Below are 21,788 nucleotides of genomic sequence, written 5' to 3' on the forward strand. Positions count from 1 at the left end.
TCTTTTTGCATCGTTTAAAGCAGTAAATTTGTATTTGCTTCCCGTAGATAATCTGTAACATATTCTAACTCTTTTATACACATGTTTTTTCTTTGCATTTTTCAATTTTATTGAATAATTTGATTGAGAGTGCTGCTTAATGAAAAGTCAAACGCTCATTTACAAAAAAAAATGTACACTTACAATAGACTAGTAAAAACTTGTTTGAAATGGGGCATAATGCTTCTGTTATCAAGCACTATAATTATCCAGAGATATTACGGTCTAATTTATTGGCCCTTGACACAGTGACTTCAGGAAGATGAAAGTCTGAACTGGCCCAGTCACAACTGGTGACCTGCAGGTCCCACACAGATGTCACTAGCACCCTTTTATCTCACTGTGACATCAGACCCATGAAAGAACCCAGTCATCAAGCAACAGGAAATGTCTCTGCTCAAAAACAGGCAGTATTCAGTTACATTAAAAATATTAAACAGCCACTAAGGTTATCTTTCCACTCAATGACATCTTGGCTGGTTCAGTGTTTGTTTGTTCTCTGAAGTATCATCCAACCATCCATAACGGATATAAGTCTCTTACAGATATATAGTTACCGAAAGTGAGTAACTTGTTCATCTGAAAGAGACAATTACTTATGGATTCCTTACCTTAGAATTGGTAACCCAGCAATATCAACTCCGGAGGTGGGTCTACAAACTAATTTCATACCAGAAAGTTCTGCAGAGCTGAACGGCCAAAGAAGCAATCTCTCCGGACTTGGCTGTCCGGGCAGGTATGTTTGGCGAACGTGTGCAATGAAGCCCACGTGGCTGCCTGGCAGATGTCATGAAGGGGAACTCCACGTTCCAAAGCAGTTGTGGCTGTCGTCGCCCTGTGGAATGGGCATGCAGCACTACAGGAGGTTCCTTTTTCGCTAAGAAATAACAGATTTTGATGCAAAGAACGACCCCTCGAAAGATAGTCTGCTTTTGCACGGCTTGACCTTTCTTGGTACCCACATAGCCAACAAAGAGGTGATCATACACCCGGAATTGTTTTGTACAATCAAGATAGAATGAAAGCGCACATTTTGGCTCCAGATGGTGGAGCCTCTCCTCCTCTTTAGAAGGATGCGGGCGGGAAGAAGGTATGCAAAGTGATGGTCTGTCCTATATGGAAAGAGGTAACCACTTTAGGAAGAAAGGAAAGCATAGTGCGAAAGACAACCTTCTCTGGATGAACAGAAAGGAGGTTTGGAAGAAAGAGCGTGAAGCTCACTCACCCTGAGAGCAGAAGCGGCTGGCAACCTAAAAGGCAGTTTTGATTGTCAAAATTCTGAGAGGACAGTTATGTAGAGGCTCGAAAGGAGCGCACACAAGGGAGATCAGAATAAGATTCAAGTCCCACTGGGGCATTACGAACGGAATAGGAAGAAACACGCGAGTAGTGCCCTTAAGGAAACGATTTACAATAGAAGCAATTGAAAAGAGAAGGTTGATCTGAAAGGCGAAGAAAGGCCGAAATGGTCGAAAGATAGCCTTAAAGAGTGCCCAGAGCAGAGCCCTGCTGGGCCAAAGAAAGAATGAAGAGGAGAACCTCTGAAAGAGGGGCAGAAAGGGGGTCCATAACCTTTACTGTGCACCATGCCACAAATTTGTACCGTCTACAGGCGTATACCGTTTTGGTGGAGGGATGCCTGGCTGCCAAGATAACATTACAGACTTCGGGAGAAAGGTCGAAAGCTGTCAACTGTGTCCACTCAATCTCCACACAGGAGGTGGAGGCTGGACAGATACGGTTGGAGGACTGTCCCATGCTGCTGCGACAGAAGATCCTCCCGAAGGAGGAGTCTGATTGGAGGATCGATGGCCATGTTCAAGAGCACATGAAACCACACTGGTGGTTGTGTGTTCCATCATGCATGGAGGTATGTGGCCTACCAGTTTCACCACACTGCTCCTGTCAAAGCATGGTCAAAAGAATATGAATATGGTTCATCCCATTATTTGATAGCACAAACCAGCTAAATATTTATTGAGAGAGACACAGGGCACAGCAGTCATATCTCCTGTAGATAAACAGCACTCACTCCAGCATTTACATCGCATTCTGGAAGGTCTTCTACATCACACAGAGTAACTTACATCGAGGCAGCCGAAGTCAATCCAGCAGTATGTGCTTCAATGATTAAAGACTGTTGACCCTCAAATGCTTAGGGGTATTTGACCAAATGATGGGCACGACTCTGATCAAAGTATTCAGGTTAAACAACAGCGCATGGCAGAATATGAATTTTGGCTACCTAAGAAAGCGATCATCATCTTTGCAGCACTTTATTCTATAAAATTACAGTAAGCAATTAATAAGAAGTGAAGGCGTCTACTCTCAACTTCTTCTTTTTGATTTACAGACCCATGTGGTTGACAACACATTCTCTAGCCAAGCCCTAGCCTGATTTCCCAAACGACGAACGTTCCAAGATTTGGGTCTTCGTTTTACTAATCATGTCCTCATATCACTGCAGTGTACTGCACATTAAAAGGTCACATGGAACCGATTACCTGACTTGTCGATTGCAGATTCCTGTTCTAAACAGCATCCTAACATGCCTCAGTCTGGAATGTGGTTTTGTTTTCCTCCTCTCATTTATGCAAAAATGTAAGACCAATTTGAAGCCGCCCGCTCCAACTTAGGAGATTTCATGTGCGTGATATTTTTGTAGTAGGTTTATCATCAACTCTGGAGCCATCAGGTATTTTGTTTATAGTGGTGACATCAAATACGTTGGTCTTCGGCAAATGTACGACATTTATTGTTATAAAAAATTTAATATACAAACAAAAACAAATGGATGTTCATTTTATCTTTTGACAACAACGCAAAAACTATCAAGTACGTTAGCACTTTCGCTTCGATTTGTAATGCTTTTGCAGATGATAGAAATACCACAATGATTAGTTACACACGACCCTTCTATTTACTTAAAGCACCCCAATACCAATACATGTACTGCACACTTGGTCTATTTGGCAGTTAGGTCTTTCAGTTTTCAATTTTCATTCTTCTCTTTGCCCCTCATAATAAATTAATAACAGAATAAATGCTTCATTGGATTCAGCGGGCTAAAATAGCGTCGAATTCACAGTGCCGAAACTAAAGAGCATTAGACTAGACAACGGTTTTCAGGGAGTTTTTACATCCCCAAAACTGTTTCGCCATTTTTCAAAACATTTATAGATTTTATAACAAGTAATTTGCTTTAATTTTTTGTCTTCCCAAAAATATATGTGTGTATCTGAAAACAGACTATGTGCAAGGATTGCTGCATTACTAAGGCGAGAATTTATTATAAAGCGCAGAGGAGGCCTCAGGCAAATACGGCAGAGTAGGAGAAAAATATCAAGTATCTGATATTAACTTTGCTGTGTACTCCTGACGTGTCTGCGAGGTGTTTGCCGACAGTCAATGTGTGGAGTCACTGACTGGAAACCCTATATTGACCCCCTCTGGACTTTCTCCAAGCGTTGTGAGCTGGCTTGAAAGGAGAGGCGAGTCTCTGGATCTAGAGGAAGCAAGATGGTCACTGAGCTAGGGGAGTGATTTGAGCACTGTGATTCCCATAACCCTGGCCACTTGGGTACTTATGACGTGGTGGTGCCCTCCCAGATAGATGAGAGCTGATGGACAAGGACAGAGAGATGAGCGCTGCTTTGCTTACAGAAATAATGCATTGAAGGAGCAAGGGAGCAGCAATCACGACTTTAGAGCGGAGGCTTGGTGTAAAATTGCGGAGAGGGTGCGTAAGAGGTGCACCCAATATACTCACTCAGCGTGGACGGCCTTTTCATTCTATCAACTTTTGTTATCCTGACTATATTTTATTTGACCTCAGAGGCGGGTCAGGACTAGGCGATATGTGTAAAATGGCAGCAGGGTTGGCCATAGCCCTATTAAGACCACTAACACTGAATGTCTCATAAAAAGATCAGAGATTCTCAGCTCTGGTTGGGGGTAGAGAGGCCATAACATTCTAATTTAGAATAAAAGGGCAGTGATAGACCAGACCATAAAACAACACCAAAGGTCAAAATAAATGTAAACGATCTCAGTGCTGAGGGCAGAAGACAGGTCAGTGCATGCATCAGGCTGACCAGAAAAAAGGCCACCTATCTCAGAGGCCAAGACGGAAAGCCAGAGCACACCATGCGGGGTTCGGAAGAGAGATGAAGAGGCAGATAAGAAAGACTGGGGCCAGAATAAATAACATGGCTCCCACCCACGGAACAGGAGAAAGGCAAGAGAAGCCTTAAGAATAGCTAGCTGCATGACCTTTCATCTTGCTTCCTTAGGAAGGCACAAGGGAGGCGTTTCTCTTTCAAGAGATTAGACATTCTTGCTTCGTAAAAAAATGTAAACCTATGTGATAGAGGATTGGGTCCTACCAGGTCCTCTCTAAAGCACTTCCAACTAAGTATTTCACACATACTTCAAACAACTTATTAGGCAGAATACCACACACATCCAACACAGTACAGTCCAGATGCATCACATAAGTGGATATTACAGAGCCCACAACCGCTCACCTGTACCACCAGGATACAACAGCACACACTGGATCTACGCAACAAGTAAATACTGTGCTACAATTACACACAACCTAACAACATACAGTATTAAATGATTCCTCCAGACCTGAACAAAAAAGGCACCTAAATGCATTAAAGTGCAATAGCAATGGTGGAAAATGCTGTACCAGCGCCATTCAACTAACATAACATTTGAGAGGTTACCATCTAATGTAATTACAGAAACTACACAAGATCATACAAACCCACACATCATGACAAACATCTTCATTATCAGAGTCATCTCATGAAGTTTTCTGATTCAATCATCACCGAAGTCTCGTCTTCAACCCTGGTAAGGCCCCACCCCTTAGCAACCTATGATCAGTAAATCAATCAATCAACGTTGTTTAAGTTCAATAAACCATAAAAGTACAAAGCGCAAGGCATTATAAAAAGATAAAAGCTAAAAACATACAAATCATAGCTCATAACAGTGTAAGTAGATAGAAAAATGTAAGTCATGATACATTGATTATCAAAGTGCTACCACAATACTAAGGCCAAAACCAAAGGAAACAGTAGCGGCCCCTCCGCTTTGGCGGAGGAGTGTGGCCCCACTGCTCTATGAGCAGTGCAAAAGAGAAAATGATAATAACAAGACTTTATTATCATTTTATTTTTCCTTGCAGGACTCTGAGTCAGGTCGGGGGGGCTGAGCTCGCCAGAGTAAGGAGTGGTTTGCACTACATAAATGGACATGACTGTTTGGCTGGCCCTTTGGGCTGGCCAACAGTTATGCGCACTTAGCATGTTCTCCACCTGGCTGTGATAATACAGCCCGGTGGAGAACATGCCCAGGTAGAGCCAGAGCAGCCGTTCAGGCCAATCACAACGCTGCTCATGCAGCATCGTGATTGGCTGGGAGAGTCCATGAGCCTGGGTGCTTCCGCTCCTGCTGCAGTGCTGAGTGAGGACGAAGGAGAAGGGGCGGTGGCCAAAGATTAATTTATCGAATTTATTAATCTCCCACCACCCCCATCCCGAGGCAGCTGCAACTGAAATGAACAAAAACCTCAAAAAGAGAGTCCTTGCAAATTGACTCCTTAAGGGTCCACTATGTTACCCAGATTATCTGTGTTATTTTCTACTATGGGCAGCTCAAAACAACTCATTGAGATGAATGGAATAAAATGCACTCTGACAATGGTTAAGAATATATATAAAACTTTAAAAACATAAAAACCTAAATAGGTGTCATTATGCTGGTGCATTTCTCCAAGCAATTCATCATCATCATCACAAGGATTTAATCGATTCATTAAGCAATTCATAGAAGCACATAATCAAGTACATAGCGATTTAAAAGGGAGATACACTCATAAAAGTATTAAAATATTAAACTTAATTGAATAACATGTTCAGGAGGTTTTAAAACATTAAGTTAAGAGCTCAACGTGACATGAAATAAAAACATTACCAGCTTACGATGACAATTCATGCCTTATAAAAATATTTATCACACTTAATATGAGAGTTTCAATGCATGTCACTCCATAAAAGTCTTCACCTGCATCGCTTTCTGATTTTAAGGGCACCCCTTATAAAGTTCACAGCCGCGGTACAGATTTCTTTAGAGATCAATGAATACAGATATCCAAACCCTTCTCTATAGGTACAGGGACTTTGTTCACTCAATGCTCTTGTCGTTTCATAAATTGCACAAAATAGTACTAAGTACAGGGTGCTTTGTTTGGATGAATTATCACAAGGACATGGCGTCAGCCTATCCGACCAACCTTCTGGACATAGAAAAGCCACCAAAAAGTGCACTGTGCCTAACCGAAAACTTGTAAGATAAAATGTATACTGCCGATTCATGATAAAGTCTAAATAAAATTGTAAGTGATTGGCCAGAGGACTACCCTCAGCAAAAAAAGAAGAAGATTTACCAGCTCACCACCGCCCTCAGCCTGAAACCTCCCGACAGCGCAACGAACCCCAATGAAGCAGCCTGCACTTTCACACAGTGGCTCACCAACTGCGCAGAGGAAATCGCACCACTGAAGAACCCTCCCAGCAGACCCGGCAGCAAGAAAGCCTCCTGGTTCACCGACAAACTCAAAACATCCAAGAAAAACTGCCGCACCCTCGAGAAAGCCTGGCGCCACGACCAGACCACAGAAAACATGACTACCCTCAAGAACGCCACCCGCGAACACCACCAGCTGATCCGCACCACCAAAAGGACAACATTCAAAGAACGACTGGACAACAACACCCACAGCAGCAAGGAACTCTTCAGCATCGTCCAAGAGCTCTCCAACCCTAACGCCAGAAACAACAACATCATACCCTCGCAAGACCTCTGTGACTCACTCGCTACCTTCTTCCACCGCAAGATCGCCGACATACAGAACAGCTTCGGCGCACAGACCACGCACCCAACCACCGAACCAACGCCCCCCACCACCACCCTGTGCAAGTGGACCCCGGTCAGCACCAAAGACACCACCCGCACAATGAACACCATCCACTCCGGATCACCAACCGACCCCTGCCCCCACCACGTCTTCAACAAAGCCAACTCTATCATCGCACCCCAACTCCGGGACATCATCAACATCTCCTTCAACACCGCCACCTTCCCGGAGAGCTGGAAGCACGCCGAGCTCAGCGCCCTCCTGAAGAAACCAACAGAGGACCCCACCGACCTCAAGAACTTCCGCCCCATCTCGCTCCTCCCTTTTCCGGCCAAAGTCATCAAGAAGATAGTCAACAGACAGCTCGCCGCCTTCCTCGAAACTAACGGATCCCTCGACCATTCGCAGTCCGGCTTCCGAGCCAACCACAGCACCGAGACCGCCCTCATCACAGCCACCGACGACATCAAATCCCTGCTCGACAACGGGGAAACAGCGGCCCTCATCCTCCTCGACCTCTCGGCGGCGTTCGACACGGTCTGCCACCGCACCCTAGCACAGCACCTCAGCAACATCGGAATCCAAGGGAAGGCTCTGGAGTGGATCATCTCATTCCTCGGCAGAAGAACCCAGAGAGTCCGCCTCCCCCGTTCAGATCCGAGGCCACCAAAGTCATCTGCGGCGTACCACAAGGACCCTCACTCAGCCCCACCCTCTTCAACGTCTACATGAGCCCCCTCGCAGCCATCACACGCCAACACAACCTCAACATCATCTCCTACGCCGACACCCAGCTGATCCTCTCCCTCACCAACGACCCCGCCACCGCCAGAGCCAGCCTTCACGAAGGGATGAAAGAAGTCGCCGAGTGGATAAAGAACAGCCGCCTGAAACTGAACTCAGAAAAGACGGAAGTCCTCATCCTGGGATCATCGCCCGCAGCCTGAGACGACTCCTGGTGGCCCCCTGCTCTGGGCACCACCCCCAAGCTAACGGACCACGCACGAAACCTAGGCTTCATCCTGGACTCCTCCCTCTCGATGACCAGACAAGTCAACGCCGCATCATCATCGTGCTTCAACACCCTGCGCATGCTCCGTAAGATCTTCCGATGGATCCCCACCGAAACCAGGAAGACAGTCACCCAGGCACTCTTCACCAGCCGACTGGACTACGGAAACACCCTCTACGCGGTAGCCACTGCTAAACTACAGAAAAGACTCCAGCGCATACAGAACGCCTCCACATGACTCATCCTGGACATCCCTCGCCGCAGCCACATCTCGACCCACCTGTAAATGTAAATGTAAATGTAAATGTATTGGCATTTATATAGCGCACTACTTACCCGTAGGGTCCCAAGGCGCTTCGACCGCTGAGAAACCCTTCCTGGCTTCCCTGAGAGATGGTCCCTTAATGGGTATCTCCAGGGTGAGACCAGGCATCCCCGGCGGTCTGGTGGGGCCGTTAGTGAAGATGAGGCAAGCTAATGCCCAGAGTTGCCGAGTGTGATCGCTGATCAGAGTGGGCACCGAGGCGAGAGAATTATCGAGTCCGCTGACCCTGGTCCAGAAACCTGCCGCGCCGGGAATCGAACCCTGGTCCCGGGCCGTCCTCTGCTCTCGGGTCTGCCGCCTCTAACCAGTGAGCCACACTACTTCACCTGAGACCTGCACTGGCTCCCCGTCAACAAGAGAATCACGTTCAGACTCCTCACCCACGCACACAAGGCTCTCGACGACATGGGCCCGAAGTGCCTCAACACCCGCCTCACTCTCTACACACCCACCCGCCAGCTACGATCAGTCAGCCTCGCCCTTGCGGCCATACCACGCATTCGCCGAGCCACCGCGGGAGGAAGATCCTTCTCCTACCTGGCGGCTAAGACATGGAACTCCCTCCCCATCCACCTACGGCTGACCCAGGCCCGCCACCTGAGATGACTCTGGTGGCCCCCTGCTCTGGGCACCACCCCCAAGCTAACGGACCATGCACGAAACCTAGGCTTCATCCTGGACTCCTACCTCTCGATGACCAGACAAGTCAACGCCGTATCATCATTGTGCTTCAACACCCTGCGCATGCTCCGTAAGATCTTCTGATGGATCCCCACCGAAACCAGGAAGACAGTCACCCAGGCACTCGTCACCAGCCGACTGGACTACAGAAACACCCTCTACGCGGTAACCACTGCCAAACTACAGAAAAGACTCCAGCGCATACAGAACGCCTCTGCAGGACTCATCCTGGACATCCCTCGCCGCAGCCACATCTCGACCCACCTGAGAGACCTGCACTGGCTCCCCGTCAATAAGAGAATCACGTTCAGACTCCTCACCCACGCACACAAGGCTCTCCACGGCATGGGCCCGAAGTACCTCAACAGCCGACTCACTCTCTACACACCCACTCGCCAGCTACGATCGGCCAGCCTCGCCCTTGCGGCCGTACCACGCATTCGCCGAGCCACCGCGGGAGGAAGATCCTTCTCCTACCTGGCGGCTAAGACATGGAACTCCCTCCCCATCCACCTACGGCTGACCCAGGACCACCTCTCCTTCAGGAGGCAACTCAAGACCTGGCTTTTCGAGCAGTAACGGACCCCTCTCCCCAGCGCCTTGAGACCCTTCGGGGTGAGTAGCGCGCTATATAAGTCATTGATTGATTGATTAACAACTCCAGTGGCGGAGTTCACCCAGATTGAGACCCTCTTTCCACTTTAGATCAAGTGCCAGGTCAATTAAAATTCTACAAAGACCCTTCTTCTAAAAATGTTTACATATTTTAAAAAAGACAGCCAATGCTTCGAATCCACAACATATACAGCTTATCTCAAACCTCCCCTTCCCAAGCAAAGTTCTGGAAAAAAAAGTCACCCACCAATGTCTGAAGTCCATCTAAAAGATAACGATGGATTAAACCCAGATCTGTGACTGGGGGTGAATGTTTTCTCATTGTGCAATATTCCGTCCATCACCTTGTGTGTTTTGCTGTTCGCCCTATGTGGGAAGGGTAGGCCCAGACGTGGGTCCCGTGCTCACTACGCCACTGGAGTCCAGCTATCCTGGCTGATGACGGCTGATAGCCAGAAACGGGTCCGAGGATGCTTTATTCAGGTCCAGGGAAGACATGGCTTGGCAGTTCGGGCTTGACTGTTCCCATGAGGCACAGGGTCAAGACTGATTTTCATATGGCCATGTCTGAACTGGGGTGGCGTGGTGAGCAACATAACGATGGATTAAACCCAGATCTGTGACTGGGGGTGAATGTTTTATCATTGTGCAACATTCCATCCATCACCTTGTGTGTTTTGCTGTCCCTCTAAAAGATTAACATAATCGACTACATGCCTGAGAAATGAAATCTTAGCAGGCATCTATCAGAGAAGACATTATCACTGTGCTAGGTAAAATCCAATTGGCAGTCATAATCCTGGTAGTAAAGGGGTAGATGAGGGCCTGGGCAAGAATCAATCTGACAGAAGTAAGATCAATGAATAAGCACACACGTATTGACCTGCCGCCGAAATCATTCCCATACACTCTTGCCTTAATAGGGATACCAGGATTAGAAGAGGGTAAGCCAGAAAGCTACTTTGAATTAAAGAATAAAGTTAAGCCACTGGCTAAATAGGTACAGGCCGATTCCTCCATCCTTACCAGTGAAATTCTTCATGTCCGGAGACTAAGTTGGGTGGGACAGAGACAAAAAGATAACGAAGGGGACTGCATCGTAGTGAACTTCAGAGATAGGCGGGGGGTAAAACATATTAGAGGCTGGAGGGCGGAAAACATCGAGAGTAGGATACAAACAGTAGATCAGAGGTATTTTTACCCACCACTGCAAACGGCCCAATGTAACACATACTTGGAAAGCGCACAGGGGAAGTGGCATAGGGATTTCTATAATAATTATTTTAAAGTCCCTATCCATAACCGCTTTGACATTCTCCATGTACAAGAAGGTCTTGAGGGAGTAGATTGACGGTGCAAGGATAAACCCATTCCTATCACCCAGAATTTTTCAGTTTTACGTAGGGATGTATTAATTGTGGAAAATAGTGGAGAGGAATTGCCCCCAGCAATAGTAACAAATGCTTCAGAAGATAAATTAGAATTCTCTGCACCAGATATTGTACGGGATAGGCAGGAGGCTGAGAACCCCCTAAGGCAACCTGAGTTAGATAATGGAATATATAACCAGAGTGGTTCAGCTTAGGAACTGAACACACTAACCTTTGCGCCAAAAAGAGGCAACCTTAATCAGCGCAACAGTGATTGCGACCTCAAAATACTCAGTTGGAACATTGCCGGTCTTGAAGCTAGATTAACGGATAAAGACTGGTTACAATTAGTTTCTACGTACGACATAATAATGTTCCAAGAAACATGGGCGCCGCATGACCTGCATATAGATGGGTTCCACTGCTTTAGCAAAGTGGCCTCCAAGTCACACTTTGGTCGGGCAGTTGGAGGTCTGTTTGTCGGGTTTAGTATAATGGCTGGGGGGAGTTTTAAGAATATAAATACCAATAACCCCAACATACAAGTTATAGAATATAAGCGTCAAGTCTTTTTTCCTAATACATTTTTACAATAATGATTTTATTTCTATTCCAAATAAGAATTTTGTAGCACTTTTTAAATTTATTTCCAAATTAGAGGATAGTTGGGACTAAGGTGAAGGCCTGGGGATTGTATTGGGTGGGGACTTCAACGCCAAACTTCCAAAGGATACTTGGGACAGAGGAATAAGACAGGGGGACCCAGCTAGGCGGAGGGGACTCTAATTGAGAGCCCTGCTCAATGAACATATTTTGAGTAATACAATGGACTTTGGCCAACAATCTACTACTCAGCAGCCTCCTTCACATAGAGGAAGAGTCAGCACTACAACTATTGATTTTATCTTTGTTTCCCCCAGTTTGGCGGACCACATATTGGTAACTGAGGTTGTGGCAACAGATTTTTGGGACCACAACCCAGTGACAGTCTTTTACGATTAGCTCAACGGCCTGTCTACGGCACCATGTAGGGGGCGAGGGATATAAGTGTATCCACGGATAGATTGAGGCTGAAATGGAGAGGCATAGACAAAGATGAGATCACAAATTCTTTATTAACTGAGGAGCAGATGTTAATCAACTTATGCTCAGATACAACAACCATTGGTCATGAAGTTATTGCATATTTTACGAAAATATGCTCTACGGTCAGAACCCTTTTATCAGTACAAGTACCCCAGGGTCCAAAAGATCCAAAGTGGTTTGACCATAATTGCTCTGAGGCAAATAGGAAATTGCGGAAGGCCCTTATAGAAACTCCTCGAATCAGGGCAAATGTCAGGGCAGCTAGGAAAGACTATAAATTAGCATTAGACACGCAAAGAGGTATAATTCTGGGAGAACGTTGGGAAACCCTGGCAGAAACTGCAGCAGGGAAACATGGCAACTTATTCTGGCCCGCGGTAAAAAAATCGCCGTAATATGGGCAAACAACAAACACCAGAAAGTTGCACTATTGCCAGTAGCGCATGGGAAGTACATTTTTCAAAATATATGCACCCCGTCAAATAGCTTGAATCACCATGTACCAGAGCAGCTTGGTAATCTACAGATAACACTGGGAGAAGTGGAAGTGGCAATTGCCCAGTCTTGGTAACAAGGCACCCGGACCTGACGGGTTGCCAATTGATCTTATTAAATGGAAACCTAACCTCTGGGCCCCAATCCTTGTGAATGTTTTTAATAGCCTACCTGAAGCACCGATGCCCAAAACTTGGGGAACTAGTAGAATTGTCCCCATATATAAAAAGGGAGATCGGTCTGTAATTCACAGGATCAGACCTATCTCGTTATTAGATAACACTTTAAAGATTCTGGGTCGCGTTGTCTATAATAGGATAGTTGTTTGGACAGAGGAAAGTGGCATTCTATCACCGTGTCAATTAGGATTCATAAGCAGGGTCGGCACAGTTGAACAATGTTTAAATCTTAAATTAATTATTGACAAATATAACATTGCTCGTTCTGCCCCTATTTATTTAGCGTTTATGGACCTGTCATCCACTTTTGATTTAGTTAACAGGTCTAAGCTTCGGTCTAATTTATTGAATTACGGACTGGACCACACATTGGTCCACTTTTTAGCATTTTTACATACAGATCTAAAATCAAGAGTTAGGATAGGAATGGGAGGGGAATTAACCGGGCCAATTAAAATAGGAAGGGGAGTTAGGCAGGGGTGCGTTTTAGCACCCCTTCTTTTCATCATTTACATTAATGGCCTGAGTAACTATCTTGAAAATTCCACCCCAGATGTTCCTATAATAAACAGTAAATTGTTACCCGCTCTACTCTACGCAGACGATGAAGTCCTAATGGGCCGCACGCCTAATTCTTTGCGTATCTTAGTAAAAAGTGTTACAAAATATATGGATGATTTAGATTTGCAGGTTAATTTTAAAAAGTCTTTTATAATGTCATGTGGCCCAGGGAAAAGAAAATTGAACTCCATACAGGTAGGGGATGAAAGACTTATTGCTACACACATTTTCCATATTTGGGAATGGCCTTTGCTGCGAATGGCTCATGGACTGGGCATTTGGCCCAGTCCACGAGCAAATTCTCAAAGGCCATCAACTCAATTTCAAGCATCCCCAGACCGAAGAAATTGGGTGTTATTAAAGTAATTGTCAAGATTTTTAGACTACAATGTGTGCCCGTAGCCACCTACGGATCCGAAGTATGGAGCACAGGAAATAACAAACATATACAGCAGGAAGAAAATCGATTTTGTAGAAAGCTGTTAAGTGTACCAATTTCTACTTCTAATTATATTTTTCACAAAGAACTACATTTACGCTTTGTATCGGATTATATTAGCACACGACCGGTGCTATTTTGGCACTCAGTATGGAGGAACAATTTAGCTACTCTGACCCAAGAGATCATAACCGACTGTCTAAAATGTGAAAGGGGAATGGAGATGTTTATAAAAGCTTGTGCAGGATAGGAAAAGATAGTATCTTTACTAATCCAAGCAAAGCCACATGGTGAATAAAAATGACCTGAAGAAAGCACTTTACAAAACGGACAGACTCAGGATAGAATCAGAGAAAATAACAGTTGCTAGATACATGGATAAGGAACTATATAGATATCCTTTAGCACTGTATTTAACTCTACCGATGACACATTGGGAAAGAAGCCTCCTGTTCCGACTGAGGGCAGGTTCCATTAGATTTTTGCTAAATTTCCCTTTGGGCTACCATTCAAGTCTAAGCAAAACAAATTGCCCCTGTGATGGGCTAAGTAACCAAAATGATTTACATTTTTTCTTTTCATGTACTTTTTATCTGAAGTATACTAAATGGCTTCTAATTCCATTTTTTTAAAAACACAGACCAATCACTATGGAAGATTATTATCAATTGTTGCTTACCCTGGACAATGAGGAGATAATTTGCTGTATTTGCACTTTCCTCAAAATTGCTGTCGCGCCCGCAAAATGAGGGACAATGCTTAAGTCTCATTTTTACTATGCTTGATGTTTAATATTAATTTTATGGATTTTATGATAAACCCTGTAATTGTATATGTGCTTTTATTAATTCTTGGAAATTCGAATAAAGATTTTTGATACTTTTGATACTGGTAGTATTTTCAGCAAATGAGACTGCTATAACTTCATGAGTGAATGAAAACCTCTAGTAGGACTCAAAATAAACCAGAGATATCCTGGACGGTCAGTGCTTACAGTTCCAAAGTGGTACTATAAATTCCAGCATTAAGAAGAAAACAGTAAAGATCTAGCTACCCCACCTGGAATTTCAATGAGCACATCGGACACCAAACTCAGGTAACAGAAACAAAATTCAGTACCAAATTTAAGCTGACAACACTCAGCTATGCCAAGAATGGGTGCCCAGAACCAAGAAACACCACAGCATGTCTGGAGAACGTTCTTTTGCATGAATTCAAGAGCTTGCAATCTCAAACTGGTACAAAGAATGAGATGACTGGAGCAGGTTGCACTGCTTAGCCCCATCACATTGATAGCCTTACCCGTCTATGCTACATTATGTCAAATATCAAGATATCGGGAAATTCTCTCTGGCTTCCAGCTCTTAAGAAATACGTGCTGTGGTAAGGGGAAGGATTGCAAGCTAAACATACCCAGGACGCCCTTAAGCTTCTCCAACTGGATCATTGTGTCCTTCTAGGAAGAATACTAAACTGTCAGTAACTAGACTACTGCTATGTCAACTTTGGAAACTTCTAAAGAAAAAGACTGCATAATTCCAAAAGATGCAAATCAAACCACTGACGCTGCACTTTATCATAGTTAAAAGCAACCGTGCTACATTCTCTTAGAAGTATTCCAGTGCCTCCAAGTAGAGCAAAGTTTTAAATTCATCATTCTATGCACCATGCACAATTCTTCTGGAAACATGGGTCTAAATGTCTTTAGAAACTATCTCCCTACATCTTCCAATTAAAAGAAACTAGGCAGGCAATCCATGAAAAAAAACTGAAGTACAACTCTGTGTAAACTTCACCAAGCACTAAGAATTGAGGCAAACTATCTGATATTATGGAAAGACCTGAAGACCACAATTTTCACAAAAGATTTCAATAAGATTCCTGGTTTGCCAACCACATCCCTTTACCTCCTTTCCTCTAATTTCCTTTCCTTGCACACTTCCTCCCCTCGTTACCTGGCGAATAAAATGAAAATGTCAGGCGGTTCGAGACAAAATCGGAATGCTGTAAAATTTCTGCTTGAGCCCCCCAACATCAAAAAGGAAAGATCGATGGCTCAATCGTTCTCAGGTAATGCGGTGAGAATCTAGAACTCACTTCCGCCATTGCTCCGTGCCACCACCTCCATTCAGATTTTCAAAGCGGACCTTAAATCTCTTCTCTTCCAAAGACACTTTCAGAACTAACACCCTCATTCTCAGACCCCCCTACAGGAAGTTAGTTCATCATTGTAAATTTGTAATATCTTATTGTTCATTCCCCACCCTTAATTGCTGTGTCTGATTTTGTGTTATTGCCTATATGGTTTTACTCTACCTCTCCCGTTTATTTTTGTGAAGTTTTATTTTGTACTAATTCTCTCATGTAACGTAACTGGTTCTATTGTACAGCGCTCCGACACCTTCGGGTAAAGTCTGCGCTATATAAAAATGCATTAAATAAATAAATAAATAAAAGGGACTAGCTGTAATAAGCAAAGTCAAGTGATTGGGCACTCAACACAAGGTCTTCTTTCCTCTATTTCATTAGACGTCTACAGATTGCTTTCCACTACAATGTGACCAAAATGGCCTAACATTTAGTTACCATAGATCAGAGACATGAAATGTGCTTTTTCCTAAACAAACTCCACGTAGAACTCACATTAAGTGCCATGGTGCTGCATGCTAGGCACGAGCAATAAGAGCTCAAATTTAGCCTGTTACAAAAATTCTTTACTGACAAAAAAAATCCTTTCAACAAGTTAATACACTTAAATAACAGTGCATTGGGAAGCAAAAGTGCAGTCAGTAACTGCAGTTCAGGATCAATAGCCAGTGGAATATCTGCCTGCAAGTAGTAGCAGACAGGAACTATGCCTTGATCACCTACTCAAACTGGAAGCAAGCTATCAGACAAAAGTGTGACCTCCTTCACATCTAACCTATAGTTTTCTGCGTTGGTCTTTACCCAGGCTCATCATGAAATCGAAGCAGGGCCTACCGGATAGAAAGAACCTTTCTCCACTCATCTTAATGCTTTCGCTCAAGACACTCCAAGTCATTCAGCCAGTGCACAGTTAAAATCCTGACACACACAGCCAATGGCAGATATCCTAGCAAGCTGTTACATCCAAGAGGACTAAACATCTCTACTCTTTCCTATTAGAAGCATATAGCACTTACTCAGAAAACTGCCTAACTCTGTGAAAGGACCCTGGAATACCAATACCTCTATCCCACTAGTTAAGCCCCCCTTGGGTTTTAAGATCCTACTGCTAAATAGCAAGGGGAATATAGGACAGGGTTTATCTATTGAGATACCATAAGCCTTCCAGTAGCTTCAAATTACAAGCACCCTCTCACTGGCATCCTGACAGGTCTTCTACCACACTCCCAGTCACTCAATCCCTAGAGACCATTTGCTTGATTGGTCTTCTGCTCCCCCTGTGGTTCCGTGATTCCGAATTGGGTTCGATAGTGCTGAAACCCGATTTATAAAGATCGTCGGAAATGGACGATTTTGGTCTCTATAGACCGCAAATGGCGAGTGTAGCGTGTCTAAGTGTTTTCATATGAATCGATATAGGAGAACACTCTGCATTTGAGGATTTAGTTTGAACCTCCGGATTCCATTTTGTAATGTGGCAGCCATCTTGTATGGTTGCCCTAACATAGGCCCTATGATCGTGGCCGAATGAGTCCTTGACACGCACGCCTTAGCTGACTTCTGGTTGACCTGGCCGAACTGACTCCTTGCCTGGGGCGAATCCTGCTGAGCCAGTTCCTTGGTTAGCAGCTGCACTGATAAAGATCAAAGAATAGGACGTGGTCCGACTTTATGGCCCACCGTTCCCACTCCTCTATCTCCTTTCCATCTGTTTCTGCCTTTCCTTTACGACATGTTCATCGATCTGAGTTGAAGGTTTTATGATGGGTTTGTCCGGCCTGATCGAACAGGAAACTAGCATATGTGCTATCGTTTTTGGTGGGCTGGACAACGGAAAGTGGGATTAGCTTTGACTGTCGTGATTCGTTACTTTTTGAAATGCTACTTGTTCATTGGTTCGTTTTGTATGCAGCGAATGTATATTGTGATGTTGCCAGAAGCGTAATTTTCGGCATAAAAGACCGAGTTTCGTTCATTGAGGTGGTGCAGTCTCTTTCGAACTACCCGTGTGTACTTCGTAGACCTCTGTCCCTGGTTGCAACCATTAAACTTTGGTCTTTGACGTCATCGAGAAGTATCCCGTGTCTCTGTTTGCCAAGACAGGGGAATCCGGGGTCTTTGGGTGTTGCCCTGACACCGCTGGGTTTTTGTATTAGTATTGGTTCTGAGAAAAACCCAGTCCCCCACCCCCACCATCACCATCACCTCCCCACCAGGCCTTCGCCAACCCCACCACTGGTCTTATGATGGCGCAAGTTCCCAGCTCTGACCAATCTCTGGTCTCCTTTCTGTAACTGATATCTTACCTCAGTTATAAAGCGAGCTAAGACACCAAAAAGGAGACACAGAATGTGGCATAAGATAGTTATCTCAGAGGCTCTAACAGACATAGTCAACATACCAACATTTGCAACCTCAAAGGTTTTGCTTCTGAGACACCATCACTTCAAAACAATGTAATCTACTTGGTAGATCAGTTTGTCCCTCAGTCTAAACATCGTATTTGCTCATCGGCCTGGAAATGTACAAAAATATGGCATATCAATGTGGCATGCTATTAGACAGCCAGAACATAAACAGAGGCAAGACCATGCCATGCAAACAATCTGGGAGACGTGGACACGAAAAAGTGCTTTTGCACACTACCTCTTTCAAAAATATTTTCCCCTCATCTTCTAGCAGTCTTTTCTCTTTCATCAGGATGTTCATATTTCCAGAATGCTACTCCTGTGAGAATATCCCCTTCCAATCTCTCTGCAACAATCCAACTTCATATTTGAATGTATACAGACATAATCTCTTCTCACCGGTTGGATTGTTTCAAGCTCTATTTGAGTCTTCCAGCATTGTAGCAGGAAGAGATAAGGATTCTTTCTTTTTTTAATTGGGAGGCTTGGGCAGAGTAAATATCAAATCAGCTGACAATTACATGATTTAGGATTGATGAACAAAGAAAAATAATAAAGGAGCATCGCAAACATTACATTTTATATATCAAATGGATTATACAAAAAAAATAACAAAAAAACTGTGCATTAAGTAACAATTTCAAAGTCTCAAATAGTTTCTTAAGCCCCTTTTTTTCCGTTTAAACATAAGAATGGCTAGCTCTATTTTGTAAAACTGTCACATTAGTATCCACCAGCCGTTCTGTGATAGAGGTGAGGGACTAATCAAATCTAGAGCTATATACAAGATATTGCTACAACAACAGCAACGAATTCGATTGGTGCAATACAGTTAAAAACACTCAGTATTGTTCCCAGCATGTTATTATGTATGGAAGCCTCGATGTCGGAATGAAGTTGTTCTGATAAGAAGCGAACAATTTCATGCCAGTGGTCACACAGTAAAGAACAGCTCACAAATATATGGATAACATCAGCCGCTTCTTCTCCACAGTTTTGACATGTTTCATTCCTCTTTAGTCTTCATTTCAGCATCCTTTCGGGTGCATAATACATCATGCACGTGGTTTTGAACTGCTGGCGCTTTAAGTTCACAGATAATGTGAAGTAGTGTGGCTCACTGGTTAGAGGCGGCAGACCCGAGAGCAGAGGACGGCCCGGGACCAGGGTTCGATTCCCGACGCGGCAGGTTTCTGGACCAGGGTCAGCGGACTCGATAATTCTCTCGCCTCGGTGCCCACTCTGATCAGCGATCACACTCGGCAACTCTGGGCATTAGCTTGCCTCATCTTCACTAACGGCCCCACCAGACCGCCGGGGATGCCTGGTCTCACCCTGGAGATACCCACTAAGGGACCATCTCTCAGGGAAGCCAGGAAGGGTTTCGCAGCGGTCGAAGCGCGGAGATACTCCTCCGGGAGTCGATCCTAGCGCTATATAAACATGCAATTAATTAATTAATTATAATAATAAGGGACTGGACCAAACAAAAATAAATAAGGGTACATTTGTCTGCCAGAACTGAAAGATCATCTTGTGTACGACTGCTCATGGCTGCGTAAAAGTCTTGCCTGAATATATTATTGCAAGCAATTCAGAGCATTCTAAGTTTATGTTTCTATATTTACTTCGTATGAAATAGTGTCTCATTTGAAAGTATTTATACAAGTAGTGTTAAGGTGGGTTAAACTCACTGTAGGTCTGGAAAATTACCTAAAAACCGCCCTGCTGAACAGCTGACTGACTGTCACAGGTCCCTTTTTAGGTTTCGCCTGGCGTTTACTGCGCAAGCAGTATCGCGCAGGCGAAAACTTTTGTTTACAAGTATGGAGCTTTATCCCGCCTCTGTCTTCCATTGGCTAGCTCCATAAATGGAGGCTAGCCATTGGAAGACATCTCTGTCCGTCATTGCCGGAGCGGATTCGTGGGCGCTCCCGCGATTTTTACTCATCCCGCCCCCTTGCGATCGTCATGCGGCGGTGGGCGGTGTTTTTTTATTTTTTTAAAGCTTTTTCGCCATTTTGGAAGTGTCGTTTGCAGGGTAGGTTGCGCGATGTCCCGCTGTCCGTTGCCGCCCCCCCTCCCGCTGTCTGTGAGCCTGTTCCTGTCCCCTCCCCTCCCGCTGTCCGTGTGCCCTTTTCTGCCCCCCCTCCCGCTGTCCGTTCCCACCGTCATTTTTCGACCTTCTTCCCTCCTGCTCCCTTTGTAGCCCTTCATGCGTCCATCACGCACTTGACTTCTGTATTCGCCTACCTTCCATTTTACCCCTTCATTCGTCCTTCACACACTTTACTCCTGTATTCGTCCACCTTCCATTTTACCCCTTCCTACTTCAAACTCCCACTTTACCCCATGTCCCACTTTACCCCTTCATGCGCCCATCACCCACTTTACTCCTGTATTCGTCCACCTCCCATTTGACCCCTTACTTTCCGCCGACTCCAGTTTCGCTTCACTCTTAGCTCCCGATTTACCTTTCAACCCCCCCTTGTGTTTTACAAGCAGCTGTGTTCTCCAGACGTCCGAAATTGACGTACAGGTTATGACGTACTCCTACGTGTGCCCTCGCGCCCGTGCGTCTATATAGCTTTGTTTTGCAGACGCGGCTACTTTTCCTCGCTCTGCCAGAGGCGAAAAGCGCCTCTTAACACTGAAGTTCCAAGCACTGCAGCAGCTGTGACTCATGTACCCTCACATCTGTCTGCTTCAATCACCTCGGCAAGCTGGCGCTGTCACCCCTGTAGTAAGTGGGTAATCGACTGAAACCCATAAGTGCCAGGGCTCTCGCCATGAGGCAGCTTACACCAGCCCATTTCAATTGTTAGTGCTGCCTAAAACAGAATCAACGATTAACCATAAAAGTGGGTAGAGGATGTAGCGTAAAGGCCAGAGCTGCTCAGCTGGGGAACCAGGTTCGAGTCTTGGCTTCGACTCAATGTCCTGTGATTCTGGGCAAATCACTTCAACTGATGCACATAAAAAGCGCAGGAGTGGATTACGTGCCCGGCTCAAATTAAGGGCTGCCTGTAGCTATAGTTGCAGTGGTAATGTAACGCCATGGCTATAGTCTTTCTCCCTCAGGGCTGGGCCCACGCAGTTTCCATGGTGCGGGTCTCACCTTAAATGAGCTTCCGGGACTCCCCTGGGACTAACAGTCTCAAGTTCTCATCGCTAAAGTCTCTCTCTCAGGGCTGGAGGGTCTCTGGCTCGGGGCTGCGTTCACCCTCTCCAGATGGGGGTCTCCCTCTCCCTAGATGGCCAGTCCTGTTCTAGTGCTCACTTCTCACCCCCCAGTGCTAAGGTCGAGGCCTTGCTTGACTGGGGTCTCACACTCTCTCGGGGACGAGGGTGACACTTGTTCGGGCTGCGTCCACGCCGCAGATAGGGGGGTCTCACAATCCCTAGGTGGTCACTTCTGTTCTAGTGCTCGCTTCTCACCCTCCCAGTACTAAGGTCGCGGCCTTGCTTGGCAAGGGTCTCACACTCTCTCAGGGACGTG

At 45.1% G+C, this 21,788-nt stretch overlaps 1 protein-coding gene across 1 annotated transcript in view; it reads right to left on the bottom strand.

Moving 5' to 3' along the window:
- USP53 (ubiquitin specific peptidase 53) overlaps positions 1-21,788 on the bottom strand; it is a 349,409-nt gene that overhangs the window by 313,689 nt on the left and 13,932 nt on the right. The gene's annotated exons all lie outside the window — the stretch shown is intronic.

Source organism: Lissotriton vulgaris, chromosome 3_1 (assembly GCF_964263255.1).
Source record: "Lissotriton vulgaris chromosome 3_1, aLisVul1.2, whole genome shotgun sequence".
Taxonomy (NCBI): Eukaryota; Metazoa; Chordata; class Amphibia; order Caudata; family Salamandridae; genus Lissotriton; species Lissotriton vulgaris.